At 41.5% G+C, this 11,802-nt stretch overlaps 2 pseudogenes; one reads left to right on the forward strand and one right to left on the reverse strand.

The window, feature by feature from the left end:
• Nucleotides 1-259: 259 nt before the first annotated feature.
• On the reverse strand, nucleotides 260-660 carry LOC147439024 (large ribosomal subunit protein eL32z pseudogene; annotated as a pseudogene).
• Nucleotides 661-9,197: 8,537 nt separating this feature from the next.
• LOC147439025 (uncharacterized) lies at nucleotides 9,198-10,022 on the forward strand (annotated as a pseudogene).
• Nucleotides 10,023-11,802: the final 1,780 nt, after the last annotated feature.

The raw sequence follows: 11,802 nt of genomic DNA on the forward strand, positions 1-11,802 counted from the left end.
CTATAGTGAATATACCCAGACCATTCTCAGCCCATTTTCGGATATTCTCTAAATTTTTGTTATATCTGCTGTGTTCCCAACTATAATTCTTTCTAAGAAAGGACTTCTCTTGAGTCTCTCTCTCTCTCTCTCTCTCTTTCGAGAACATGATCATTGATATTGAATATTCCAAAACCAATACAACAGAGCATGGCTATCACAAACACAAAATTACAATTCTAAAATTTCTTAAATTATCTCATCCTTAATGCTGTGATCATTAGGACCGGGCAGCACCTACTCATCCTCCTGACTACGAAGCCTGGTAGAACCATTGGTAACTGCAATGTTGAGCTGAGTGGCTCGCTCCACAATTGATTTCCGCTTCAAAGTGGAAACATTGTGAGCAATCTCAGCACAAAACTTCCTTCTGTGCATCATAAGAAGGTCCAGCAAAAACTTCGTGAAACCATTGGGTAGCACATGCCTTGTCTTCTTGTTTGAGCCATACCCAATGTTAGGCATCAAAATGCACCCTTTGAATTTCCTCCTGACACGTGAATCAATACCCTTTGGTCTATGCCAGCTTGGCTTGATATAGATCTTGCGATCACTCTGGGCGCGCTTGAACTTCTTTACACACTTCTTCACAATCCTGGGCTTGACGAGGGGGGTCACCATGGCTGCCGCTGTTAGCGTTGTCGCCTCTCACACCTCCTCTCTCTTTGTTACTCTGACTTTGTATCAGATCTACCACCTTGTAACTTTCTGGTTTCATAGGTCACTATGGCCTTTTGAAGATGTTAATATAACATTTCATTTCTCTCTCTCTCTCTCTCTCTCTCTCTCTCTCTCTCTCTCTCTCTCTCTCTCTCTCTCTCTCTCTCTCTCTCTCTCTCTCTCTCTCTCTCTCTCTCTCTCTCTCTCTCTCTCTCTCTCTCTCTCTCTCTCTCTCTCTCTCTCTCTCTCTCTCTCTCTCTCTCTCTCTCTCTCTCGCGCGCGCGCGCGTGCCTATTGAAGAGTACAATATATCATTTCATTTCATTTCTCTCTCTCTCTCTCTCTCTCTTGCGCCTATTGAAGATGTTAATATATCCTTTCATTTCATTTCTCTCTCTCTCTCTCTCTCTCTCTCTCTCTCTCTCTCTCTCGCACCTATTGAAGAGTACAATATATCATTTCATTTCATTTCTCTCTCTCTCTCTCTCTCTCTCTCTCTCTCTCTCTCTCTCTCTCTCTCTCTCTCTCTCTCTCTCTCTCTCTCTCTCTCTCTCTCTCTCTCTAACACACCAAGCAGCCACCGATGTTGCCTTACAATCGACGGCTCCCTCCACCTGGCCCCTATTCCCTATGGTCATCAGCAATCCTGCCAGGAACACCCCAACTACCATCCTCGCTGAGGCTCTCCACTCCCCTCTCTCTCTAACACACACACACACACACACGAACGCCCACCACTCTCTCTCTCTCTCTCTCTCTCTCTCTCTCTCTCTCTCTCTCTCTCTCTCTCTCTCTCTCTCTCTCTCTCTCTCTCTCTCTCTCTCTCTCTCTCTCTCTCTCTCTCTCATAGGTCACTATGGCCTGTTAAAGACGTTAATATAACATTTCATTTCACGTGTTGAGTTAGCTGGCTGCGCACAGAAAAAACGAACATGGCGTGTACCCATGATTGATGGCCACTGCGCTGCAAGGTCGATGGCCACTATAGGATGACGACGTATAAGCAGAGGTTGCGCTCGCGAGAAGACCAGCTAATTGGAGCAGCAGTTCGCCAGGGCGGCCAGTTGAGAGTGAGATTTTTTTGAGCCCGCTGCAAATCTAATTGAACGTCCGTGTGATCATTACGCACGAGGGGAGTGAGGGACCCGCCAAAATGAGATTGTGTTTTTTTCTTTGAAGATTTTTAAAAACGGGTATCCCTTATACTGGCGCAGCTCGCTGCTTTTGAGCTTTTGAAGATTTTTAAAAACGCAATAATTTAGTAACGATTAGGTCGGGCTGCAGCTTCAGCGTGGCGTTTTAAAATCAGCGTGCGCGATCGAAGGTGCACGAAGTCCGGTGCTTGGATCTCCTGCGCATAGAGGCAAGTTTGTCGACCCACCCTAAGCCTGGTAAGCGAAAAGAGAGAGAGAGAGAGAGAGAGAGAGAGAGAGAGAGAGAGAGAGAGAGAGAGAGAGAGAGAGAGAGAGAGAGAGAGAGAGAGAGAGAGAGAGAGAGAGAGAGAGAGAGAGAGAGAGAGAGAGATCCATACGATTGGATGGTGATGGACCTCATGGCTCAACAATATGCAAACTATATGTGTCTAAATCATGGTGCAGTCAGTTCTACTTGGGTGACAGAAAGTCTTATGGTAGTGTTGGTCACATGTGGCAACTAGAGAGAGAGAGAGAGAGAGAGAGAGAGAGAGAAGATAGAAAGAGAGAGAGAGAGAGAGAGAGAGAGAGAGAGAGAGAGAGAGAGAGAGAGAAAGAGAGAGAGAGAGAGAGATGAAATGATATATTAGCGTCTTCAAGTGGCCAAAATGACCTATAAGACCAAACAGACACAAACTTGTGAATCTAATACGATGTCTCGGTACAAAAAGAGATGCTAAAAAATGAATTTGGGAGTGCTACTAGCTAGTATTTTGTGGGATCTGTGTGATCACTCATACAATGGGAGATAGATAGATAGATAGATAGAGAGAGAGAGAGAGAGAGAGAGAGAGAGAGAGAGAGAGAGAGAGAGAGAGAGAGAGAGAGAAAGAGAGAGAGATGAAATGATATATTAGCGTCTTCAAGTGGCCTAAATGACCTATGAGACTAAACCGACTCAAACTTGTGAATCAATACCATATCCGGGTACAAAAAGAGACGCTAAAAATGAATTTGGGAGAGCTATAAGTACTTTATGTTAAATTCTCATTGTTGAATATCTTGACTGAATACATTCAAAGTTCCGAAAGGGTCATGGAAGAGGGCTCGCAAGGTGTCGGAACTGATCTAGTCAAGGTTGTGAGAGGTGCGACCCAAGAGGGGTTGCAATCTTCCCAGCTAGTTGTCAAGGCGACGGGCAGATATGTTGAGCTCGACACAAAGTTCTTGGAGAATTGGATGGCCAAGCACGAGGTAATTCAACGTGAGGAAGCACTTCCTTGGGTTCCCTTGTGCCGACTTCATGGTCACGAAGCTGTCCGTCTCACAAGGGGAAACAATATTGATGACTTGGCACATAAGTTTAGGCATCATGGTTACATGCCAACTCTTGCAGATTTTATTGTCTCGGAAAAAATGGCCAATGGCGACATAATTCGAGTAAGTGAGCAGGAAGAAAAAGAATGGGATGAGTCCTATTGGGGGGAGGTGAATCGGCAGTTTGATCGAGAGTTGCTTGCATCTCAATCATGGGCACATCTTGTTGGTCGAAAGTTGGTGGTATGGGATGGAAATCATCGTTTGAAGGCTTGGACAAGAGAAGTCAATTCAGGTGAGAAATTATTTTGTTACCTCAATATGTATGTGTCCTATTTACTATAATTTATTAATGTGGTGAATTAATCTTGTGAAGCTTGCCATGATGATGCCTCAAAGTTTGTACGTGTTAAGTGTACAATCACTGCCTTCTCGGAAGATGAAGAATGCTCTATGCTGTTTGCGTTGGATTGTCTTAATAGGTGAGAAAGGTACCTTGGGATGTATTTTGAGTTATAGAGGCAAATCTATCATAAAACCCTAATATGTATGGAATTGTTTTGCTAGTTTGACACAAACACATATCAAGAGGACGCTTGCAAGCGAGATCCACTTGATAAGAAGGCTTGCCCTTGGAAATGAAAATAGCTGGAAGAAATATTTTGATGAAGAGGCACTACAGGAGGTAGAGGCAGAATTTTCTGAAGACAAGAGGGGGCATCCCTGGATTTGGTGGACTATACCACTTGGCCTCCTCATGCAGCTTATCTACTTTGTATGGCCATTCATAACCTTCTTTGTTTGTTTCTTTTAGTTCATGTTATGCTCAACCTTACATGCTCAACTTTGATGTAGAGTGAATTCAAATTGGAGCTCTCAAAGAGATTAGAAGAGGTGGTTGTCCCCAAAGATGACCTGGCGTATAAAGCATTGTACAAGCAAACCATCCGCGAGGTGGAACAACATTTCAAAGGGAAGAAAGGATTCAAGCTTGTGGCAGTGGCAAACCCAGCCCTTGGGGAGGAGTGGGTTAATAAGATTTACGATCTAGATTGGGAGAGCGATCACAACGTAACTTTGGACAAACTGCACAGTGACCCGAACACCGCTTCCTCCAGAAAGGTAGTCTCAAGTATTTTTGTTTAATATGTTCCTTTGGCATGCATATCACTGATTTGTATGACTTTTCAAGTGCAGAAAAGTTTTTGTTTTAGATCGCATTCTAAACAAGGATATTGGAAGAGCATGGGGCTTCGAAGGGGGCGACAAAGACTGGCGCTCATATATTGCATGCTACTCTTATTGGGAGTACATAGTGGAGAGAGCAATTGATTTAATAAGAGAGGATGACGAGGTTTCATACATCTCGTGGAGTTCAATAATAAGAGATTTTTTTGATAAGTGTCAAAAGGTCAATCTTCGCTATTCATTTAAACATCTTCCAAAGCTTACACCAGGGATCCAAAGAGAGAACATGCCTTTCCTAGAGCAAACCGCAAGACGGTTTGCCTATAGGTAATCTCTTTGTTTTATTTTTAGATCTAGATAATGTATGTATCAATGGCTTTTTTCCAACTTTTATTGGTGATCCAAGTCTTTCTATAGGTGGTTCGCGGAATTATTGAGAAACAGTCAAATCCAAGGAATTCCGCCAAGCGTTGAAGAGTGGAAGGTTGTTTCATCTCTGGGATATAAAGCATTGTACCCACGTTCATGGCTCGATGCAAATAGGAATCTTCCTAAGGATCTCTATGAGGTGCCATGGTTCTTAGAGTATTTGGAAGGTGAATATCCAGCCGAGGAGACAGAAATACATACACGTGAGTTCAATGCATTTCAATAAAATATATTAGATGAGCTTAGTAGTCACTACTTATGTTTTTTTTGCATGGTTTGGAAACAGGCCTTATGTGCAAGCCAATAGTAGTTGCAACGAGCACTTCAAAGAAAGATACAACAACAAATGCAAAGGAAAGTGGTAGTGGTAGTGGCAAGGATATAAGGAGCCCTCACGGCACTCCAAAGAAAGACACAGTGAAAAACACAAGGGAAAGGAGACGTGGAAAGGACACAAGGATCCCTCACGACAAGATTGACAAGAGTGGAAAGGATACAATAAAGTCTCCTGGAAAGCTAGGTACCAGAGGTGGTAAGGGTACTCTTAAAGAGGTAGTGCAAAGTCCAAATCGCAAGGGTAAGGGTACCAATGAGAAGAAAAGAGGTAATAATTTGGAAGGAAAGCATAGAAAAACAAAGAAAACACCACCACAAAAAAATCTGAAGGGCAACACTACGCGAACACAAAGGGAAAATGAAGATGAGGATGCACCGGAGGCTTTTGTGCCATTTCATCTCCCTGTACATGCTGATATATTGCATATTGCAATTGATACATTTAATGGCCCTGAAGACTCAGATGCAGTAATGATACGACGGTTTATAGAGAAACTTCAAGCCCAAGGTGGATTCTATGAGGATGCACTTGTCTCTCTTGTATGGGCAGATCTTCCATCTGGCTTGTACCCATTTGAAGAGGAGGATGAATTGCCAGCTTGGAATGAATGGGATTCAGAAAAGCTAAAGGAGTCAGTTACCATTGCATCAGAGTTCTTGAGCCATGATGGTTTCTTTGTTACTACTAGTGGTATTGAGCATCAATTTGAAATTGTGTCACGTGTGATGGGGCAATCCAAACTTCAGTATGTACATAGTATGTTCTTGGAAACTACAACCCAATGCAAAAGGATCGTTCGTGGGAAAGTAGAAGAGGTAAGTCAAAACCACTTGAGGATTATGGTTGTAGAGTTTTTATAGGTTAAGCTCTAATAATTTACTCTCTTAATGCTACCTTGCAGGTTTCCACTTTAGTGATTACATTCTTTGCCCATCCAGATTGTACACGTGAATTAAATTGGGAGCAAGCATTACAAAAAGTCATGAAGGGATCTTTCGACAACAAGTTTGATACATTTGTGGAGCTACCAACAGGGAAGCTAAACCCGACACTAGATGAAGACGGCAATGCCTTGCGTGGTGCAGCTGAGAGACACACAAACTTTTGTGAATTCCTAGTTTCGCTCTGCACTCAAGAAGGGGAAATCATAATAGATTGTTTTGCTGGGGTCGGAAATATGGCCAAAGTGTGTGAGGTCTTAGACCGGTATTGTGTGAGTATTGAGATTGATGAGAGGTGCCATGAACATTGCCTCTCTGAGATAGGCGATCTGTTAGAGGTTTAGATGGCATGAGACATCAACTTCATTGACTTTATAAGACAAATATGATTGTTTTTTGCTCATTCATTTTGTATGTGAGTATGTATCTTTGAATTGTGATTGATGGACACAACCTTTTTCTATTCAATTTCAATTTGTATATTTGAAGAGTGGTTGAATACATTTTGTTTCCATTTTTTTAAATCAACCTACCAAGCAAAGTGAGCAAATTGTGTATGTTTATGTGATGTAGGACTAATGGAGCCATGTGTTGAGGATAGCGATCAAGTATTGGCATGTTCATCCTCAGAGAGAGGTTCCCTTTTGCGGGGTGAGCTTGAGAGCTGGGTGTTGAGCCTACAATCCAATCTGGATAGTTTTCATTCACCTTTGCTTGCACAAGATGTAATATTGAGAATGATATTCCCCCCAAATAGAAAGGGAAAGGGAAAACGGTCTATGAAAAAAAGGCAGAATAGGTCACTCTTAGAAATTGTCATGGATAAAGACTTTCCAGGAGTAGACAGCACCTTACCACAAACTATTACGCAGGTGTTGGCTCGATATAAAGAGAAGGGGCTTTTAAAAACTGCACAGTGGCGACTTTGTATAGGCAAGGATGAAAAACAACACAAGCCCACTCTTTTCCCCCCGAATGCAGAGGATATATACGTGGGGAATGTTTTACCATGTACATGTTCTCCGTCCTCTTCAAGGAATAAGCACAAGAGAAATTGTGAGACATGCTGTGGACGTTGTGATGTCTGTGGCAAGGAGCGAAAAAACATGGTGCGATTTGAGTACATCTCGTTTATCGAGCAATTGCGTCTTCTATGTTAGTGCGAGGAGTTTTGTCATGATTTTCTTACAATGTGGCGGGCAAGAAGTAATTGGCAAGCGGACAGTTCAACCTCTACCAATGTTATCAACGATTACTGGGATGGGGAAAAAATAAGAATGTGCAAAAACTTTTGGAACCCACAGAAAGAGTGGGAGATTCCAGCTAAGTGCCCCAATAGTTTTTGTGCCATGTATTATCGGACTTTTCCAACCGCCTTGCGTAGTCCGGAGCTAAACAACAATTGGAATGAGATTACCAAGGAATATGAGTTCTTATGCTCACATTGTGCAACAAATATCAAAGTGCCAAGAAGAATGGTCAAGGTGAGACAATATTGCAATCAATTTGAATAGTCTTCATCTTAGCAATGTTTATCATGCCCATAACTTTCATGTTTTTTTAGGGGGATCCTTGAAATTTTGCACTCATGTGCCATTGGGATGGCTTTCAAACGGCTTCAACCAAGCCGAAAGATAGTGGGGTTGTTGAAGTGGTGGTCCTCAACGGTGGCAAAAACTCAATTATTGGACCTTTGCCAGTGCTATTTTTGCCACTCAGCTTATTGAAGTTAGAAAAGAAACATGGCAATATTCTTCCATACCTTTTAGAGCCTTTAATATGTGAACTTGAGTCGGCTTTTGTTGATGGGTTCTCCATCAATTTTAACTATCCACCAACGGCCATATTTGACAACTCTTTGGACATAGCATATCGTTCTTGCATTCTAAGGGCAATTCTCATGTCATGGATAGGCGATCACCCAGCCCAGTGTAAACTAGGATGTTTGAAGGACGGGGGCAAGAACGGGTGTAGACGGGATAAGCCTCCCATGAAGCAAATCACTCAAGGGGTATGCATTCCAAAGTACGTATACACAAAGAATAAATATATTGCTCGCTACCCACCAGAAAAGAGGACTGCAACAGAGATGTTTGAAGCTATAAGACTTTCAAGACAAAAACAAACGAAGGAGGAGTATAATGCTACTCTATCCAATGCAGGACTAACAGGAGAATCACCACTCTGGAGGTTGTACCATCTCTATGGCTTTGATATTAGTTTGGATCTTGTGTATGATGTGATGCACATTCTTGCACTGAACATTTTCAAGAAGTATACTAAACAGCTATTTTTAAAGGCTAGCAATGGCATGAAAACATCCATCACTCATGCAATATATGAAGTTACTGCTGCAATTCCCCGAACACTTCGCAGAAGTGGACGATGGCCGTTGCATGCTACTAGACACCACGGAAATTTTATTGCAGAAGAGCATCAAAAGTTTATTCAATGGTGTTTACCACACATTTTAAATAATGTTCCAGACATTGAGAAGACATTGAGAGATGTGGGAATGATTTTGGTTGACGTAGCTCATATCTTCTACAACTACACACGTACTCATGGTTGGACTTTGGATACCATCAATGCTACCCGAAAACTACTTTCAGCATGGAGAATTATTATGGATGAAGAGGGAGGAGAGACTGTTTCTCCTCTAGAGCACGTGGCAGGTGTGTATGTTTCTATTCACCACAAATATAATAAGCACTCCTTATATAACATGGAGACCTAAAATAACGTCAATCTTTGTATATAGGTTCTGGAGAGTTGTTTGATGACATAATACGCCACAGTAGCCATGATGGACTTTGGTGCTACCCGTTTGAGAGAAACGTGTTGGGAATTGTAGAGATTCCAACCAATAACAGGTTCAATGAGTTAACGTACACTCATTATCACACTCGAGCGCTTTTATCAAGAACCTTGCAACAGTTGGAGATTGAGAAGGATGGATTGTCACCTTCAGAGAGGATACTCTCATGCATACATGAGACTCTTTTATTGCCGCAAGGTTTTTCAAAGGCTAGCATGGAGCTAGGAACTTGTGAAAGATGGCATCTGTTGTGCTTAGCAATTGCATCCTCTGAAGGTCAAGCAACACAGTTGTACAAGAATGCTCAAAGGCTTGGCCCATGTCATTGCTTGAGCATGATTTAGAGAAAGGGAATCGCTCTACATGGTTTGAAAGCAACAAAAAGGGCTCTTGAAGGTTGGGAGATCATTTCTTTGAAGAGTTATTGGGGCCAACAATATATTCATCTAGAGGGATTTTCCTACTCAAAAGTATACATATGCGGCGAGCGATATGAAGCAAAAGACAATGTGGTGATCACTTTAGGCAGAAATACTAATTTAGAACATCAAAATAAAGCAAGGGGTGTATGCAAGATCACGGGTTTCTTGTCACATGAGCATAACAGAGGCATTGAGTTGTTCTTGATTGGGGAGTTTATAAATGGAGGCAATGGAATAGATGCTCTTCAACTTGATAAGGTCACTGGGATGAGAGTGATCAGTGATGTGGATTTTTCTCGCAAAAAGAAGTGTCTTTTACCAACATACACCATACTACACAAGTGCTTCTTTCTACCCTTGCGCAATACCCAGAACAAGGTGATATATGAAATGAGCGACACCATTTTTCGAACTTGGTTGCTACAACCTGGCAAGGTTGGATGTGCACGGCCATGGGTGGAAATAGGAGATGTAGTATTGGTTGTAAGCAGCTCCTCCATGTCTACTCCATCTTTCAAGGTTGCTGTCGTGTTCAATACAAATACAAAACAAAAAGCAGTCGAGCTAGGGTTTTTGAGGAGGGATCCAACCACGGATTATTGGAATATTCAAGGAGAAAACAAGTGGCAGGATTTGGAAACATGTTTGGAGGTGCTTCATGAATGGTCTCCAATTCAAAATGCCAATGATGCAAATGTCATGCCTACTTGTTTTAAGAGAGGAATAAGAAATTCTTGATAGGGTCACTCATTGGAGTGCTCACTTTTTCAACCTTTAAATACTTTGTCACTTTAGAAACCTCAGTTCATCGGGTGATTTTGTAGATAGCAAGTGGATACTCATTTTGGTGAAAGTGGCCCACGGTTTTCCTGACTTGTATTTCATGTGTTATGGTTATAATGGGGAGCCATTTCTTGATGCATAAAATTGAGTAGCCATACTTATTGCTTTGGTGTCACATGAGCCTTTTGATTGTAATATAGCACCATTCCCTCTTCCCCCCCCCCCCCCCCCCCCCCCCCCCCCCTCTCTCTCTCTCTCTCTCTCTCTCTCTCTCTCTCTCTCTCTCTCTCTCTCTCTCTCTCTCTCTCTCTCTCTCTCTCTCTCTCTCTCTCTCTCTCTCTCTCTCTCTCTCGTCTCATAGGTCATTATGGACCTTTGAAGACGTTAATATAACATTTCATTTCATGAGATTTCGCCAACGACCGATGCTAGATCTCCTGTGATTCAGCTATCCCAACAAGCCGCCCATTATTCTGCTTAGTTTTTTGTCTGACTCACATCAACCAACTTAGGACCCCATAGTATATATCTTTGTTTTGTACTGTTGTTAGGTTATTTTATTTTGTTACTCTGACTTTGTATCAGATCCACCACTTTGTAACTTTCAGGTCTCATAGGTCATTGTGGCCTTTTGAAGACGTTAATATAACATTTCATTTCATTTCATTTCTCTCTCTCTCTCTCTCTCTCTCTCTCTCTCTCTCTCTCTCTCTCTCTCTCTCTCTCTCTCTCTCTCTCTCTCTCTCTCTCTCTCTCTCTCTCGTAATTGGAGAGACAAACAAAGGAAGAGATCTGTGCTCACCTAAAATTAGAAAAGATTTGAAGCTATGAAAAGTGGACAAAGAAGAGATATATATGTCATTATTTCTTGTGGTAATTATTTAGAATTAAAAAACACAAGCCATGAAAAATAGACGTGCAAGACTTGAATTTGGTGTTTAATTTAAGCCCTAAACATTATTATCTCTCTACATTGCCCACACGTATGGTGGACAACCACCCCAACAACGTCGCACCCTATGGTGGGCACAGTAGGTCATGTTGAAGCTCTCTACCACATCATCAAGCAATGTGAAGACGACTTAAATCATATCGAAATACGCTCTATTCACAGGTTGAGGTTCCCAAAGCTACTAGATGGTGGTGGAGCATAGCATGAGAAGCACATATGCACAGCCATTGGTATAAAGAGAGGCGTCATTCCACGGAGAAACCACAATGGAAGCACCAGCAGCCACCTTAAACATCCACCTTGGAAGGAGAAAAAAATCATGCTCTTGACCTCCAGTTATTTGGGTGTTGGTATGTTTGTAGGTTGTATTTACACACGAACCTCAGTAAAAAAGATAGATGGTGAGAAAAATAGCTATTGTGAAAGATAGTTGCTTATAATTATTTAAGTGGGACTCACATAAGAGTGACAAATTTTTGCATATGAAAATATTTGATGAAAATATATGAAGGTTATGAATGTGTGAAAAAAATTCACACTGTTTATATTTGTATTAAAAAATTATCCTTGAAATGCTACTGGAAGGTAAGAAAATATATTCATTGCAAAAAAAACACATGGACTTGCTCAACGTGTAAATATTTACACATAAAAAAGTTACAAAATTTACATAGAAATTCTTTTTTCATTGCTATAAAAAAGCATATGTAATTTTTTCAGTGTAAAAAAGAAGATGTATAAAATTTTCATGTGTAAAAACTACAATATTTACATTGGAATGGC

The sequence above is a fragment of the Adiantum capillus-veneris genome, chromosome 16 (genome assembly GCF_014529385.1).
Source record: "Adiantum capillus-veneris isolate H3 chromosome 16, ASM1452938v2, whole genome shotgun sequence".
Classification (NCBI taxonomy): Eukaryota; Viridiplantae; Streptophyta; class Polypodiopsida; order Polypodiales; family Pteridaceae; genus Adiantum; species Adiantum capillus-veneris.